This window comes from Aegilops tauschii, chromosome 4 (assembly GCF_002575655.3).
Source record: "Aegilops tauschii subsp. strangulata cultivar AL8/78 chromosome 4, Aet v6.0, whole genome shotgun sequence".
NCBI classification, from domain to species: Eukaryota; Viridiplantae; Streptophyta; class Magnoliopsida; order Poales; family Poaceae; genus Aegilops; species Aegilops tauschii.
In genome coordinates, this window is record NC_053038.3 from 322,096,138 (window position 1) to 322,114,404 (window position 18,267).

The 18,267-nt window shown below is 44.1% G+C and overlaps 3 long non-coding RNA genes across 4 annotated transcripts; 2 read left to right on the forward strand and 1 right to left on the reverse strand.

The window, feature by feature from the left end:
• Positions 1–2,752: 2,752 nt before the first annotated feature.
• On the forward strand, positions 2,753–5,497 carry LOC120962987 (uncharacterized). Of its 2 annotated transcripts, none has more exons than XR_006662684.2 (3): positions 2,753–3,645; positions 4,359–4,513; positions 5,005–5,497. It is a non-coding gene; the product is annotated as an uncharacterized lncRNA (long non-coding RNA). The 2 variants fall into 2 exon arrangements; XR_005754456.3 differs by having other exon boundaries at positions 2,784–3,645; positions 4,404–4,513.
• Positions 5,498–5,819: 322 nt separating this feature from the next.
• On the reverse strand, positions 5,820–6,407 carry LOC120962526 (uncharacterized). Its single transcript, XR_012182836.1, has 2 exons — positions 6,283–6,407; positions 5,820–6,184 (listed from the first exon to the last, which is right to left on the reverse strand). It is a non-coding gene; the product is annotated as an uncharacterized lncRNA (long non-coding RNA).
• An 8,017-nt stretch (positions 6,408–14,424) lies between these two features.
• LOC109783991 (uncharacterized) lies at positions 14,425–15,903 on the forward strand. Its single transcript, XR_002237792.3, has 3 exons — positions 14,425–14,866; positions 14,982–15,116; positions 15,548–15,903. It is a non-coding gene; the product is annotated as an uncharacterized lncRNA (long non-coding RNA).
• Positions 15,904–18,267: the final 2,364 nt, after the last annotated feature.

Consider the following 18,267-nt stretch of genomic DNA (forward strand, 5'->3'; position numbering starts at 1 on the left):
CCTCTCCGGCGTGCATATAAAGCTACAAGTGTTCGCTGGCACCGGTCCCAATTGTCAGCGCCTAAGTACGAGAAAGTAAAGTGTTGACACATGTAAACATGCAAGCATCACACGGCACATGTTCTCGAGCAACTGAGCTACCACCAGTGTAGACGTAGTACACATTGTTCATGGGGCAGCCAACATGGAAATTTTTTAGCGACATTGTACAACTGGTTGACTAGCCGAGATGGGGACTGAGTGAGACTGCTGGGACAGCACAGCAGCCTATTCACTTCTCTGGTAGTATATGCGACCTGCGTATTAATATCGCTCGCAGAAATACCATGCATATTAATATCATGGAAAGGTTTTTTTAATTGTTAGGATTCTTACCACATGGGTCATGGTGTAGTACTCACTTCAGGAAGGAAAAGGACGTCGTCTTTTTTATTGAGCCGTCCCATGAAGCTGAAGGCTCTAATGCGGCTAAGGAAGCACGCGTCACGCATGGCAGCGGGCAACAGGCCTGGAGTTATGCATCTCCAGCGGCAACCTAAAAAAACCTCTCACATCCGTTCATGAACAGGAGACAGTCCGTGAACATGGATACGGAAAGGTCAACACCCAACGCTAACCGCATACATTTCAAACTATTTTCAACAAACCGGAAGAAATTCATGCAAACACGACCGGATTTCGTACAAACATGATGGATTTCATACAAATACGGCGAATTTAACTACATTTCGAACATTTAGGACAAAAAAAACCGCTCCTAAACCTATCCTACGGCAGCGGCGCCTGGAGTTCAAGCCTGTGTCGTCCTCCTTCCGTTGTCTCCATGAGTACTGGCAATAAGACCGATGAAGTGAAGGTGTGGTCTACGGTGAGGAAGAGTAGAACATGAAGACGGGCCGGCCCGGATGGGACACCAGGGCCCGCCGCCTCCCGTGGCCTACTCATCCTCGAAGGAGCCCGCGCCTTGTCCATCGCCGGTGGACGTGAGGTCCACGAGGGAAATGGTGGCGCCTTAGTCGTCGTTGTCCCATCGGGCCGGCTAATGGTTCATCAGCGGCGTGTAGGAGGTGTAGCTGCCTATGTTCTCCTCCGCGATGGCATGCAGTTGTGCCTCCGCGGCTGCCTCTTCCTGGCGAGTGGCGGCTTGAGCGCGGACGATATCGTAGATGGCACGCTGCTCTGCGGCGAAATTTCGGTTCGCCGCGGCCATGGCCGCCACAACCTCCTCGCTCGCGCGCTCGCCATAGATCTGGCCCTCCGCCAGCCGGTGCTGCTCCAAGAGGAACAGGTTGTACCGATGTTCCTCCTACGTCTGTTGGAACCCCGACAAAGGCGCCGACGCAGGCTGTACCTCCGCCATGGCAGCATTGAACTGCGTCTGTGCCTGCTCCATGGTGAAGCCGGCGTGCACGAGAGGCGCGGAAGCCAGGGCGGAGTCGTCGGAGCCCGTCTCCATCATCGGTGACCTCGGGCGAGCTGATCGGCAAGCCAACCTCGATCCGCCTGGCACGGCAGCTATGCCAAGCGGCGGCAAGGGCAGCCACCGCATGCTTCATCTCCGGCGACATACTATCCCACAGTGCTTTCCCACCGGCGATCATGACAGATGCAGTGCAAGGGAGGAAGATGTGAATGGGCTGGTGTTGTGGTGTGGAGTTAGCCAGGTGTGGTCGCCTTTATATATAGCGGATTCCGGTGAGACGAGGCGTCCGGGGGCGTCAATGCGCGGCGTCGGAGTTGGTTTCTCGGTCGGCGAGCCTGCATAATGGCGGCAGACGGGCGGATAGCGGCATTAGGCGGGCGCGGTAGATATCAGTCTCGTCCTATCCGGTCACGCGTCTCTGGCATTGAACACGCGCGAACGCGTCGCAGGCGGTGCCCTAGGCCAGCGCGCCGCTTCAATAGGTAGACAGTGAGAGGGCGCGTCCGCCCTGAGCCATCTTCAATGTAGAGCGGCGCGCTCCACAACGGTATAAATGCGGGCAGCTGGCGCCGGGTGGGAGCATGCATGGAAGGTGGAGGGGTTTTTATGGGTCAGGGTGGTCAGAAAACGGATTTGGAATTGATCCAGACTCCTGCAAATCTCCTTACGTTTGTGTTCGATTTACGGAAGAAAACATGGCCAAAACTTGGTGAACCGATACAGGTCGGCGTTGGACGGCTTTCGCGGTTGCACAATGCGGTCCGGACGATTATGAGAGATTTACGTGTTCGACTTGCAGATGACCATACGCGCCCACCGGCGCCGCTCTCGTGTAGATAACATGTGCTGGCGAGCACGAACGAGGCGGACGACGCGCTGCGGTGCGACAGCGGTCCGAGAGGCCGTCATCCACGTCAGGCAGGCATTCACGCGCCTGAGTGGGGCTAGTGTTTCTATAGGAAAAAAAAAGTGGGGCTAGTACCCCTCGGAAGGGCCAGGCCGCAGGTTCAGACGGGTCAACCGCGCAAGACCCTCGTGCTCATATAGTCTCCTTTTCCTCTTTGCTCTTCACACTAGTGTCGGGCTTGTCTTTTGGGTCTGCCCCCACAGTTTCCGCGGGCAACCCTACGTGACGCGAGCCAGAACGATATTTATATGGAAAATACCCTTTGAAACACGATGGTAATTACACCTGCTTACGTATTTTATTTTTAGGTGTGCCTAGTACACATCTAGATGTGTCCTAATTATTGTACATCTAAGTGACCCAAGTCTCTACTATCTAAAAGAAACGTAGTGTTCCGTTTCCCCTCTTACGTTCGTCAAGCCTTTCGTACGACCCCCTCGCTTCCGATTTTCTTTTTTCCCGTCCCGACCCACCCCTCGTCCCACTGATTTTTCTTTCCCCCCTCCCGGTTTTCTCCCTCACGGTTTTCTCCCTCTGGCTTGCATCTCACGCCGGCGTCCAGCGCCACCGCTACCGACCTCCAGCCTTCGTCCCGTAATTCCTCCCGCGCGCCCTATCTCTCTTCTTCTCCCTTCTCCCTTCCCGACCTCTCTCTCACAAATCTCGTCTCTGACCCATGGATCCCGATGGAGCACCATGGATCCCGATGTGGAGCTCCACTGCGGCCAGATCTGACATGGGAACGGCCAGATCCGTGCGTCTCCGCGTCGATCCGTGCGTCTCTGCCTCGATCCGCGCGCCTCCATGGTCCGCCGTCTTCTCGAGCGCCGGCGCTGCGCTCAGCCGCCGCCGTCCCATGCCATGGACGCCTCCCTCCAAAACGACATGCCATGGCCGCCTCCCTGCCTCTCCCGCAAGTGGGCCTCTGCGCGACCAGATCCGTTCCTCTGCGCCTCGCTCCGCGCGCTTCCATGGTCCTCCGTCTTCCCGAGCGCCGGTGCCGCGCGCAGCCGCCGCCGTCCCATGCCATGGCCGCCTCCTGATGTCCAATTCTTTTTGTTGTTGCTATATTCAACCTCATCTCTGAAATTTTACATCTTCATGTGTTGCTGCTATATGCAGGTGTATCAAGTTTCACAAGGTCAGTGATTATTGAACCATCTGGTTAGGAAGAACTTGTTCACGCTTTTCTTTGTGAACACCAAAATTTTGTTATTCTAGCCTAACGAGTTTGACAGGAGTCTGTACTGGAGGCATACAGTAGGAGCGCGGTGCTGAACAGTTGAACAAAACTCAGCTTCAATTAATCGAAATGGTACCTTGCTCTCACTTTTCTCCACTACCGCAATTCTTTAAATTCCACTAGGTATACGCCCGTGCGTTGCACCGGGAGTTGAATTTTTTCTTTGACGCGACACGGAAGCATACGGGGACACATCATGATGCCAATAAAATAACAAAAAGGAGATTATGTTTTAGTTATGAAGCATAGAACTTCTGACAACTTTGACCTGAGATATACTAAAGCCAAAGAATATCACAGAGGGAAATCAAATTATCTGAACGACATGATGTTATTCCCCATAAGAAGTTAGATTTACATTTAAATTTATAATTTCCAAGTGGTCCTCTTTATATGTAAATAAAAAAGTGGGAGTCAATATTACAATGCACTTACCAAACATGTTTCTCTACGAAGAATTATCACCAAGAATCACCTGCCAATAATAAAAACTGAGAGCAAATCTCACTGTTCTTGCACACCCTTGAGAGCAGACCATTTTTTCCCTTCAGACTATACTCTCGTCTATGAACAGAAAAAGAGAACCATAGGAACTAAATTCAAGTCTGCAGAATAACACAAAGCATCATTAACAGTTTAGTAATATAATTACCATTTTTTTGCACACCATGTGAATGGAGACACACCATACCATCCTTGTTACCTTCTGACTGCACTTCTATTTGTGAGAATTCCAGTAAGTAGATGGCAACTTAGCAAAGGAGCTCATTTAACAGTTTGTATAGCGCATGTAGAAGCTGATCTGCCTGATGCTAATACGTGAATACAAGGAGCTCACCTCGGCTGGTGCGACGGACATGGCGAATGGAGTGCGAGGCAATGGCAGTCGTGGCGCAGCATCACCGGGAGGACGGCCTTGAGGTGCAGAGAAGAGATATCGGTACAATACATATATCTACTTTACCTATGAGTTTGATATAGCTACGCATCTGATGTAAAGGTTGTTTAGGTAGCTCACATCTTTCGCCCCTTCTTAGGGCTACTCAGGTTTGCATTTTTTGCTTTCGTGGTTGGAAGCTCTTCTTCTGTAATTCCGTTGCTCTTCTCAACCCCGTTGCTTAAGCTCTTCTTGTAATTCTGTGAACCATAGTTGTGCGGTTATATGATTTGTGGTATTTGCTAAAGTGCGAGCTGTAAGGTTAGTACCTTATGCAACGTGCTAGCACCTACATATTCTCCAGAATTTTCTTCTAAAATGTCCATTTAGTACTGAGCCACAAATTTCAGAGAGAATCAGAATCTGTAGCCTTGCTCAGTAAGGCTCTAAATTGATGTAGTATCATCAGAATCTGTAGCCTTGCTCAGTTTTTTTGTCTATAAATATATTATACTTCAATTCCGAGCTCGCACTGAAATCACACTTTGTCACAGGATGAATCAGAAACTGAAGATGACGATACAATGGACACAGAAGAAGCTTCCTCTGTCCTCATCGCTGCACTGTAGTCTTTCCATGCTCTGGTGAATGATGACGGAGAAAAAGATACCGAAACTGCTCTACAGACGACAAAACAGTAGACGATGCCAGGACGATTAAGAATCCGGCGGCCATGGCTTCCCTGTACACATGCATGTGTGGCTGGATTTCATTGTCGTGCATCAATCGTTCGTACTTCTGTTTTTTAGTCTATGGAGAATGTATGTGTATGCTGGTTCCATATACTCTATGTCTGGTTGGCAGGAGATCTCCTATATATGCGAGGTTTTGTATCCTTATTTTTTTTGCGAGAGATCCGGGAGGTTTTGTATGTTCTCAGGGGTTGCTATGGATCTTGCCTTGCATACTCAGCTAAATGTGGGCAGTGATGACAATCGACGGAATCTCTGTTAAAAAGTATATGTAATGGCTATCAGCATTCGATAATTTGTTCAGGGTTGTCCTGTTGTCTCTACCTAGGAAGGATAAACAGGGTCGGCCGTCACCACAGATAAAAACATTGTCGAGCCTTACTTTTTGCAAGTTGCCTTATTTCTGCTTCTTTTATAGCAGAGAGAGCAATTTCAGTCATTACATTCCTATTGCACAAATGCTGCTAGATCGCACAGGGCATTTGTACTAGCAGGCAATCAATCACATAAGGTAACCAGAGGCAATCATTCCAAACGCAATCAGTTCACATAAGGTAACCAGACATGATTAATCCTAACGCAATCAATTCATTCAATCACCTTCCTTCTCTCAAACAAACGGTGATCAATCTCTCCATCCTTCTTTCATTGATACTGTGGTCAATATTTTTCCTTCTTTGACTATCACCATGGTTTAGCTGGCGCCAATTGATATTGAAAAAGTCATATCAGCCAAATTATGTCTTTTTAGCTGGCGCCAATACAAAATGAGGAGCGCTTCTCTTCCCGCCATATCTCTAATGCCATGCTATAAAAGTCATGCAGCGTTCTGACCATGAGTCGTGTAGAACAGAAATCGGGTCTTGGCAAAGATGGGCCGTCCTGGCTCAAAGAGGATCATGGCACCACCACCTGTGAACTTCGTTCCCGCTCCCGTTGGCTCTCCCCCTCCGATCAACAGGCAACATTAGTTCCATTCCTGCTATTAGTTGTTTGCATAAGTATAATCTGCATTATTGTTCTCTTTCTCAATGCTGACCAATTGCAGGCATGTAAGGTTCAACGAAATAGAGAACCTACACATATACAGTAGAGGTTGGGACGCAACGGCAAAGGTTTTGTGTGCTCGCATCAAACATACTCGGAGTGGAACTGCCGTCTTTCACGCCATCCTCATCGACCAGACTGTAAGAATTCAAAATGTATACAGTAAATTTCATTGGGGGGTCAAAATGGAAGCAACATGCTGCTAATGTATGCAATAAATTTCACAGGGGGTCAAAATGGATGCAATTTCACAGGGGGAATTTGGCGGAAGATGTTAGTTTACCTGTGTGCCGTTTGTGATGTGGTTGGCCTCAGCAAAATTCTGTCCGGCAACCCGGCAGGCAGGGGGTCAGCGAAGGGGTGTTGGAGCCTTGAAGGAGTGGAGACGCAGGGCAGTTGGACGGCAACATAACGGCGCGGCCGCACAGGCAGTCGTCGCCGATCGCTAGGGGGAGGGAGCAGGGCAGGGGGAGTGGCCCCTGGCTGCGCGATGCAAGAACCGCGAGGGCGAGATGACAACTTAAGCCGACGCCAGATCCCGGCGGGCGGCGGCTGCTCCTCGGAGGGCAGGTCGCTATGGTGGCCGGTGGTGCCCCCCTCCCTCTCCCTGGTGAGCGGCTGAGATGGGGAGAGGCCGAGAGGATGTTGTGCGCTGCTTTTTTTTGAGGGATTGTTTTTTTAGGGATTTTGAGGGATTGTTGTGCGCTGCTGGAAACGGGGAAAGGAAGATACATATGTATTAATCACTTCCGCCTTACACTATCTTAAGATGCGCCAAACTCTGAACATATATGCTCACAAAAGAAAACCAAATGCCATGTAAGAATTGGCCGGATGTGAATGATGTTTCACATAACTGATGTTTTCCCGTTGCAACGCACGGGCATTTAACTAGTAAGCATAGAAAGAAAAAAAATACCCATAAGAATCTTCGCGTAAGATCAATGACATAGGACTTAGATGTGCAATACTTATGGCACATCTAGATGTGCTTTAGCAAAACTGTTTATAAAAAGAAACAGAAAAGGTCAAAACTTTCTAAAACATTTTCCCAACAACTTGAGTTGTCGTTTCTAGGATACAAAAATATTCTTCAACAAAATATTCTCAGACAAAAATGACAAATATTCTCTGACAATAGTGTGCACAGTACAACGTATATAGTGACAAATTTGTTTCTTTACGTCCACAACAACATGAAAGTCCTTTCTTCGCAAATTTTTTGAGTGCAACAATAAATCTAATTTGTACACAAAAAGTTTCAGATTTTTTGACTTAATATTTCTTTTTTGAAACTCGGGTGTAATTACACCCAAGAGCCATACGTTCCCGTCCATATTAATATGCATTATGTATTTGCATAATTTTAAACATGTACATAAAAATGTTTTTGGTGTATACAAAAATGGACAATGTGTATGAAAAAAGTAAATATAAAAATCTATGTCTTAAAAATTGAAGACATAAACATTTAATTGAAAAAAAGGTTAATCAGGTATTTGAAAAATATTGAACAATGTATAAAAAATGTTTTGACTCTATATGAAAAATATACAATACAAAAATAGACATAAAAAATATTGACCATGTATTTAAAAAATGTAATAGATGCCTACAAATGTATACATAAATATTTATTTGCCAAAAAATGTTAATAATGTATTTGAAAAATGTTGAACATGTATACAAATTTTTATACTACATAATTTTTACAACATATATGCAAAAAGTAGACATCGAGGCATATATATTTAAAAAATGTGCTCATCTATTTGATATATGTTAAACATGTATAAAAAATATTTTTGATACATATGAAAAAAATAGATATGTGTTGGAAAAGGAAAAAACACAGAAATAAAGATAAAAGAAAAAGAAAAAAGAAATAAGATAAAGAAAATCTAAAAACCCATAGAAAAACCAAAGAACCCGATGTGGAACCGTGTAATATAGTGAAAACCAAAGAAAACAGATGAAAGCGTCAAGAAAAACATTGTGAAAAGAAAGAAAAACCTAAGAAAACAAGAAAGAAACAAAAGGAAACTGAAGGAGAAAGAAAAGAAAAATATCAAAAGAACCAAGGAAGAATTAGAAAAACGAATACCAAACAGTGAAGTACAGTGAAAAGCAACGAAACCGGTGAAAACCGTAAAGAAAGAAGAAAGAAACAAAAAAAAACAAAAAACGGGCAAGTACATTATGTCATCGTGCTTATCGTAATGCTCTATTTATCATGAACTTAATAGCTCGCCATGCATGCTCGATAGCGGTCTTGAGAAGAAGTTAGTTGTGGGTGTAGTTAGATAACGGTATACATATCACAGATGTAATGTTTATACAAAATTATGCCATGAATGATCATAGTCATAAATATAAATATTGCAACTCAACTGTTGTCCAGCTGTAATTTAATCACCATAACACACTTACCTGCTTGGAGAGATGACGCTAGTGAACCTATGACCCCAGGGGTCTATTTCCATTACTGAAATAACATATACTCTCTCCTTCCATCTATATAGGGCCTAATGCGTTTTCTAAGGCTAACTTTGACAAAATGTTAGAGGAATACTATATAACATGCAACTTACACAAAGCATACCGTCAAATTCGTATGTGAAAGAAGTTTCCAATGATATAATTTTCACATTATACATCTCATGTACTATTAATCTTGTCAATAGTCAAAGAAGATCTTAAAAAACACATTAGGCCCTATATAGATGGAATGAGGGAGTATAAAAATACTTTTCGTCATGTAGTCTATATTGTTTTATTTATTTTATCTATCTCAATTCCTATCGTACCATGCAATTTATCCTTATAACTAGTAGGGCAAGAAGGTTCACAAACCTTCTTCAATCGTTGGGGACAAGTTCGCTCGACGTTTTGTGTGCAGGTACCCGTGTCTTTGTTTGCTGAAAGAACTCCTACTGATTCGATAAAACTTACTTCTCTATGGAGAGAAATGCTCAATAATAGGTTATTTCACCCTTACACTGGGGGCTTATTACTCAATCACTCTTACGATAGAGGAAGCAACCATCGCCTAAGAACTGAATTGTGATTGAGCATAACTGAATATTAGAACTCAAACAAAGCCTAACTTTACTTGTTATTATTGAGGATTTTGCACCCTATCGATGGTTAGGAGTCGTTCAAAGAGCATCCGCGTGTGGTTTGGCAAGTTCTAGGGGGAAGAGGAAGATGCAACAGCCGAAGGGAACGGCTCCACGCCGCACCAAGAATGGAACTCGGGGGATGGGGCGCGCTGCACCACGACACTAACGAATGAACTTTGCTACAGCTACGGCAAGTTTAACGGAAAGTACTTACGGACATGAGGTGGAAACCAAGGATTCAACACGATTTGGGCCCCACATCTAAATTCACGGGGAAAGAATCAATCAGATTAGTCCAGCCTATCCCGTAACTGTGGTCCGTAGGAGGATTCCCGTAAGTCTAGCATTTTTGCTAACGAATCCTCCCTGTCGCCACCAGCTTCGCCGCCAAGCCCTTCGGTGGTGGCGTTTACGGTTTCCCCTGTGTTGCTGGGGGAGGGGGTGGCTATGCGGGGGATGGGGTCGGGATTTTAAAACAAATCTTTGGGCAAATTACGTTAACTCTTCTGTGTGTATCTAACTGAAAGTATCTCTCATCACGCTAATTACTGGGATAAAACGACTAGGATCAAACAATCTGCATTAGATTAACAAGCATGGGGGCAATTACAGGATATGTACAATACATGCTGGAGTCAAACAAGAATATAGTGTAATACCATTCCAGAATTGCCTCGTGCATTACATTCTCATTGAGTAATTAAGATGAAGCCGCTGCTGAAACACGACACTGCTGATTGGCTCGGTGTCATTAGTGGTGCACATTACATAGTCATCACCAGGCGATTTACCTATGCGAATGACGATGACATCATAGAGCAGATCGAAAGTGCAGCAGATATCATAGATTACTGAATAAAGAACCCTCGGAGATCTCTATATTTCAGCCGTTCTAATCATGTAAAGCACTAAACAAAGAGCATGCGATGATCTTATCTATCTAATCACCGTCACTCGGCGTTATTCCTGTCGCTAATTAACTAGGACCTAGCCAGCGGCAGCCGATATGCATGTACGCACTTCCATGTCAATTCATACGGGCAGTGTTTTTGCACCATACATTTCGCAATCATCTTGATTTGGTTTTCTCTCGGCTGGGTTCGTTGGGCTAGAATAGATAGAGCGCTGAGTGTTGGTAGTTTCTAGGAGTACCTTTTTGTGTAAGCAACCACGACCACCATTTCCAAAAAAAAAAAACCACGACCACCATTTCCACCAACAAGAAAGTGCTATACCTGTCAAGGGCAAGGATCTGACCCCTCAAACAAACTGAAAGACTTAGAAAGCGCGCGCAGAAAAGCGGAGCAAAGGAAACGAAAGGTCCAACGCTTGTCCACGCCAAATCAGCGCAAAGTCGCCGCGAGGTTGTGAAATCGACAATGCGTGGAACAAGTTGCATACTGCGCTGCTGATCTCCTCATCACGAATTCGATCTTTTCCTTTTTGGCCTTGTGACCGCAGGCCCAAGCACAAGCACAAGCACGTTATACTCGAGCGAGCCGAGCCGAGCCTCCCTGTTTTTCCCTTGTGGATATGCTGTTGTATCCACTACCCTAATCCAGATATGCTTGATATGTGTTCTTGTTTCAAGAATACGTGCGAAATATGTAGCTGCTCCACGTAGTATCTCCATACGCATGATTGCTATGCACTGTAGTTTTGGAGATTATCTGTGAGGGTGAATCGACAGTGGGTTAACTCTTGTTGTTCTGAGCCACGTCATTTACTTAGCTTGTTTGCCCTGCTAATCAACTGCCAAAGAGGGAGCCACAATAGACTTAAGCTGTGGACCATTGCCGACTAAAACTGAAGTTCAAAGATGGACTTAACTGATGCCGTGTCCATCGTCCATCGGCGACTCGACTAGTCCTACCGTGGTTGTTCTGTAGCCTGCGACATGTGGCAGTACGCACGCGCGCGCGCAGCCACACATACACGATGAGGCACGGCACGTGCGTGAGGGTGATAGGCGAGGGTTCGACGCAGGCAGGCATACAACAGTGGTGTTGGTGTGGCGCTCGGAAATCTTGAACGTGATAACCTCGGCCACTAGCGCGCTTGGATGCACGCAGCAGGGTCTCCGTGTCAACGCACGCAAACAGAATCCTACCTGCCTCACTCTGCCGACTCGCCGAGTATGCACGCTGGCCTGATTTTCGCACGATCGAGGTAGATGCGCTCAGCTACGTCCATGTACTTACGCCCAAACGACTGGAATAACAAAAGCAAACAGATTGACGAGCACGCAGACAAGGACAGAGTCCAAAACAAGACTTGAACTTGTAGGCGAAAGCTAAATCGAACCCCAAACTTCAAGTCTTTAAAATCAGCACATCAAACTCTATGATCTTTGTCTATTTTAAATCGTGGGAGCGTTTAGCTGGTATTCGCTGACGTGGCAAGTCAAACCTAACGATCGTTTTCTCGCAAAAAAAAACTAGGATCGTGGCTGGCTTTTTGTTAGGGGTAGGATTGTTGACTAGCCGGCTGGACATTAGAACAAATTGGACAGCCCATTAGCGCAATAGCTCGACCGCTCTCTTTTTTTACTCTAGCTTGCGCTGCTCGGAAAACCCTATTTGCCTGCGGCAAACTGTCGAGCCATCGCATAGACAGGGCAAGCGACCGAGCAATTTGGGCCGGCCCATCTGTTGTACGTAGAAGGTTCCGGTTTTAGGAATCTTCCAGAGGTTTCCCAGCGGGTTTTTTCGGGTTTGGGAACCTTCTAGAAGGTTCCTGGACCGGTCAATCTTTTTTTTTCTTTTTCTTTTTCTGTTCCTGTTTCCTTTTCTTTTCCGTTTCTATTTTTTCTTTTATTTATGTCTTTCCTGTTTCTTTTGTTAGACAATTTCAAAAAATTGTTCCAAATTTCAAAAAATGTTCACGTGTTCAAAATTTTATTCACAATTTAAAAAATGTTCATGTTTCAAAAAATGTCCAGGAATTTCAAAAAATGTTCTTAATTTCTAAATTTGTTCACAATTTCAGTAATTGTTCATGTTTCGAAATTTGTTCTTGTTTTCAAAATTTTGTTCATGATTTCAAAATAAGTTCATGTTTGAATTTTTTTCAGGGATTTCAACAAATGTACTTGATTTCCAAATTTTCTTTTTCTTTTATCCTCCCTTTTTTCAAAATATTCAAAATTTGTTTGTGTTTCCATAAAATGTTCAGTTCTCAAAAAAATGTTCTCAAAATTCAAAAATTGTTCTTGTTACACAAAAAAGTTCAAAACTTACGAAATTCATATAACGTACCAGATTTTCAATTTTTTGTTCACATTTTTCAAAAAATGTTCATGCTTCCAAATTTGTTCGGGATTTTTCAAATTTGTTTGCTGTTTCAAAATTTGTTCTCGGCATTCAAAAAATGTTCATGCTTTATGAAATCGTTCGCGCTTCCAAATTTGTTCTTCTTTTCAAAATTTGTTCTCAAGATTCAAAAAAATGTTCATGCTTTAAGAAATTGTCCGCCCTTCCAAATTTGTTATCCGTTTCAAAATTTGTTCCCAATATTCAAAAAATGTTTGTGCTTTAAAAAATGTTCATGTTCAATTTTTCTTCTCAATTTCAAAATTTAGTTCTCTAAATTCAAAAAAATGATCGGGATTTTTAAAAGTGTTCATTTTATCAAAGCTTTGTTCACATATTCAAAAAAAGTTCAAGCTTTCGAGTTTTCCTTCTAAAGTTTTAAAAGTGTTTGCTTTTTAAAAAACACTTTAAAAAAATTGTTCAAGTTCGGAATTTCACAAAATGTTCGGATCTACATTAACTTTTAGCTGCGCGCGCCTTAGTAAACCGAGAAAGGTTATCTATCCCGTTGGCTAGGCTCGTGTGGGCCGGCCCAGCTGGAGACGCGCCTGTGCGTCCGCTCGACAATTCACCGCAACGAGGGGATTTTTTCACTGCGTTGCCCTAATGGGCCGGCCCAGCTGGAGACGCGCCTGTGCGTCCGCTCGACAATTCGCCGCAACGAGGGGATTTTTTCACTGCGTTGCCCTAATGGGCCGGCCCAGCTGGAGACGCGCTTGTGCGTCCGCTCGAAAATTCGCCGCAACGAGGGGATTTTTTCACTGCGTCGCCCTAATGGGCCGGCCCAGCTGGAGACGCGCCTGTGCGTCCGCTCGAAAATTCGCCGCAACGAGGGGATTTTTTCACTGCGTCGCCCTAATGGGCCGGCCCAGCTAGAGACTGCGTTGCCCTAATGGGCCGGCCCAGCTGGAGACGCGCCTGTGTGTCCGCTCAACAATTCGCCGCAACGAGGGGCGCATAGGAGCTCTCGCGCCGCTCGTGCGTAGGAGTAGGAAGCTCATATACGACATTTCTTACTAGTAGAATGCCCGTGCGTTGCCACGGGCTTTTAAAATATTTTTATTGAGTTGTATAAACATAATGCATGTTTAATTTCACATGTAGACATAAGATACCATGGGAATGTCGGTGCCTTGCCACGTGTTATGAAAATATTTTGCTGGAATTATGTAAACATAACACATGCAAATTTCACATGTAGACACAAGATAACATGGGCAAAATCGGGTATGTATTGAAGTCCAATTCACTTGCAATGTAAATTCATAAACAAGATAAATTAACAATGTATACATATAGAGCGATGATTCAACTAAAATTCTATTACAAATTAATATCTAGTTGTTGTGCTTGAAATTCTCGCATAATATCAGGAATGTTGTCTTTAGTTTCATTCTCGCGATATTTGAGAAGTATAATAAAAACTTCTTCCTCGGCTTATACACATCTTACACAAGCAACGTATAACAGAGAATACTTGAAGTCAAAGGTCTTAAAATGTGCAACGGAGAATACTCATGGTGCTAATCGGACAAACTATTTTTTTACCATTCCACCAGAGCATAAAAAAACATAATCGCCAGACATAACCCTGCAATTTTCTAAATTAGTGTTATTAAATAGTGATAACAAAAATAAATGCTTGTATTTTGAATGTTGATGGTTTTGTAGTACAGTTTTCGGAACTATACGAAATTTCTGTGGTTTCTAGTTTTGCCCCTCGCTCACTCACTCACCCACTCGCTCAGTCGCCTCTTCACGCCCATTCCCCTCGCTCACCGACTCCCCCAAATGCTTTGCCCGCAGCGGTGACACACATCCCCTTCACCTGCGTCGGTGACTCAGCCGCATCGCCGCCCTTCTCCTCAGGCGTTGCCGCCTCGCCTTCTCGTCCGCGCCGCCTCTCCCTCTCGCCCGCATCCTCTGCGCCACGCTCGAACCAAAGTTGGTTGTTTTAGTGAGGTCGAGTAGGAGCGTGAGGAGCATGTGCACGGCGGCCTTGTCCTGCTCGACGACGGCGGCGACGGACGCTAGCGCTCCTCGTCGCCATCGACCTGCAAGGAGGAGCGCCGTCTTGGACGCTGCTATCCCTGACGCTGCTGGTGTTCCGTCGCTGCTACGTGTTCCCCGTCACCTGCTCCCAGGTCGCCCCCGAAGTCGAGCTACCCCCGCTCGACCTGCAAGGTTTGCATCCTTAATTTTCCCCACACCTTTCCAATCTATGGAGCCTAGGATTCGTGGAAAGGCAAGGATTCTGGAACTGATTGTGATTGTTGCTGTGGATGGAATATGGATCCAGATGTACTGTGGCCAAGAACTGCTCTACCGCAGGAGTAGATTGGAAAGGCAAGGTGCAAGGACAGATTGGAAAGGCTGTTGCTGCTCCTGAACGATGCGGCTACTGCTGCCACTGCCTCTCATCTATTCGGGCATGGTAAAGACCACTCGGTTGCACTACTCCATGTGTAGCTCACTGAACTTGGGTGTGAGCATTTTGATGCCTCTGAATTCAGTAAATTCGGTACTCACCGGAGTACACTTTCAGTCAAGAGTACTTTCAGTACCGTAGGAGTACTTGTATTGTTTCTTAGAATATTTGTTTGGAGTAAATGTTGTAGTTTAACTTAAATCAACAAATCTAAAAATCATGTTTATCAATAGATTGTATTGGCTGAAATAAATATCTCTGAAATCATGTTTATCGTGTTGTAGTATTCTTTTTGTTAGGATTTAGTACTCTTGCTTGGCTCAAACCAAACTGATTCTGCTGTAGTATTCTTTTTATCATGCCAGAGTACTTTGATTGATCTACTGGGCTCAAACCAAACTGATTTTTAGAGTATACTCCATGTTACTCCATTTCAGAGCACATTCTTGGAGTGGATCTGCATTTCAAAAAGTCTACAAGTGGGAGTACATGGAGTACTACAGCTTAAATCGAGGAGAAGATGGTGCCTGCTCCGTGATGATGCCGCTGTCACCTACGACTTCCTCGACCACCACCACCACCACGACTTCCTCAAACAGGGTGAGTACTGAGTACTCCTCCAATGCTTGTACTCCTAGTCCTATCAATGTTTACTGCTGTAATCATGGGGCAGTTAGCTGCTGTAATCATGGCCGGAGTAATGCAACATTAGTTGGTAAGAAACAATGTCAGTATGAAACCTCTCTACGGTAACTATTTTTTCTGTCAGGAACAGTACAAGGTTTCTGCTTTATTTGCCCCATTCCATGTTTTGAAATCATTACCAAATCGTATGAAGCATGGTAACAATGTTCAAGCTGATTCGGTGAATCTGTAGTCTAAACTCTATCTTACACCTCACTGGCTAACGAGCGGATGAGCTTTGATGTATAATTAGGAAAATGCAGATGATAAGAAAAATAAGCCACGACAGATCTAAAATATTGTTCTGAATTTTCAAATGCGACATTCTTTCTGTTTGTTTCTTTATTGGTTTTCCTTTTTTCTGTTTTTTGAAATCAAAAAATTCAAAAAATATTGGTCTTTTCAAATATTGTTAACATTTTGAAAAAAATCGAAATTTCAATGAAACAAAATTTGTGCAGATTTCAAAATTTGTTCAATTTTTTAACACAAAATTCACAATGTTTGAATTTTCAAAAAAATGTTCCAATTTTAAAAAAAATTATTTTGTATTTCGAAGATTGTCACCAATTTTCAAATAATGTTCCTATTTATCAAAACATGTGCGCAATTTCCAAAACTGTTCGCTTTTGAGTTTATGAGAAAGTTAAAAAATGGAACATTTTAAAGAATTTTAAAAAAATACCAAGATTTAAAAAAGTCCCTAACAATTCTTGAAAAAGAAGGTCATTTTTTTAAAACCCCAAAACTTTCTGAAATGCAAATATTTTTTAGTTTATGAACAAAAATTGAAAAACCCTGATTAATACGTGAAAAACACAAACGTTTTTTTGGAAAACATGAACAATTTTTCAAAATGCCAACATTCTTTGAATTTGTGAATAAAATTTGGAAAACAAACTTTTTTGGAATTTTGAATTTTTTTTTTGAAATTTCTGAAAACAAAATTGAAAACATATAATTTTTGGATAAAGAATAAGAAACTTTAAAAATAAAGGAAAAAGGAAAATGCAACAGAAGCACGAAAGAAAGGAAACCGGAGAACCAGCAAAACAAAAAACTATTCAGGGAACTTTCTAGAAGTTTCCCAAAACTGGTTAGTCTCTATTGTAAAGTGGGCTGGCGCATTACTCGCACTCGCGGCACACGAAGCTAGCCACTAGGCCACTAGTGATGATACATAGCGTGACGTATATAAGAACAGAGAACTGCGTTCAAATATGACAAAAAATGAAAAAAAAAATGGAAACATTTCTTGAAAAATGTGAACAATTTTGAAAAGCTGAATATTTTTTAGACGCGAATAATGTACGAAATTTCAAAAACATTTTCGAAAAAAATGTGACAATTTTTTAATATCCAAAACACGTGAACAACTTTCAAATTATGAAGGTTATTCAACAAATGTGATTTTTTTCAAATCACGAATAGTTTTTAAAAATGCAAACAGAATTTGAAAATACGAAACATTTTTTAATTGTGACCAAAAATAGAAAACATGAACATCTTTTTAACTTTTGACAATTTTTAGAATGTGCGAAAAAGTTGAAATTCCCGAACATTGTTTGAAATTATGGACAATATTTGAGAAGATGTACATTTTTTTGAAAATTTGTACAATTTTTTTTAAATACACAAACATTTTTCAAAAATGCAATAATTTTTTAGAAAAATATGATTATTTACTTTCAATTCCTGAATATTTAAAATTTCTGAAAAAAATTAACACAAACATTTTTAGAAATTTTGAACTAAGTTTTAAAATGCAAACATTTCAAAAAAATGGCTACCTCTCTACGGTGTAAAGGGTCGGGCCAAATTCTCGCTCCCCCCTCCCCTGTCGCACGCAACATATCCTGGTTTAGACCTCCCATGTTTGATGCTTCCAAGCCGAACATGGTTGTTTGATGCTCGACTCGACCCCCGCTCGCCCCCCGCTCGGGCGACTCGGGGGCTCCCCAACCCTAGCCGCCGCCGGGCCTAGCCCATCTTCCTCCCCTCCTCCCGCCGCCGCCGGAGGACGCCGCCGGCTTGCGCCCGGAGACCGACGGCGGTGGCGGGGGCTCTTCCTCCCTCCCGCGTCTCAGGGATGGCGGGGCCCCAACATGCGTGGAGGTGCGGCCGATCTAGAAGCGACGGCGTTGGCTTCGACGGCGGCGGCGGTCGGCCCTGCCTCGGGCCACGGGCGGCGGCTGGCCTGGATCGGGCGGCGGCGCGATGCGTTCTTCGGCGACATGTCCTCTGGCTTTAGATCGGCGGCGTCGAGGGCCTGGTGGACTGCTTGGCGGCACCCATGGCAGATTTGTTCTGGCCGGTGTAGCCAGTGGTGGTGGTCATCTTCTTCGTCGGCAGTGGTCGGCCAGAAGCTTGGTGATCGGATCTCGAGATCCATCATCTAGTCCCGGCTGCGAGTTGGGGAGACATGGTTGCCGGTGAAAACCAAGCCGACGGCAGGCGATGGCGGCGTTCTACG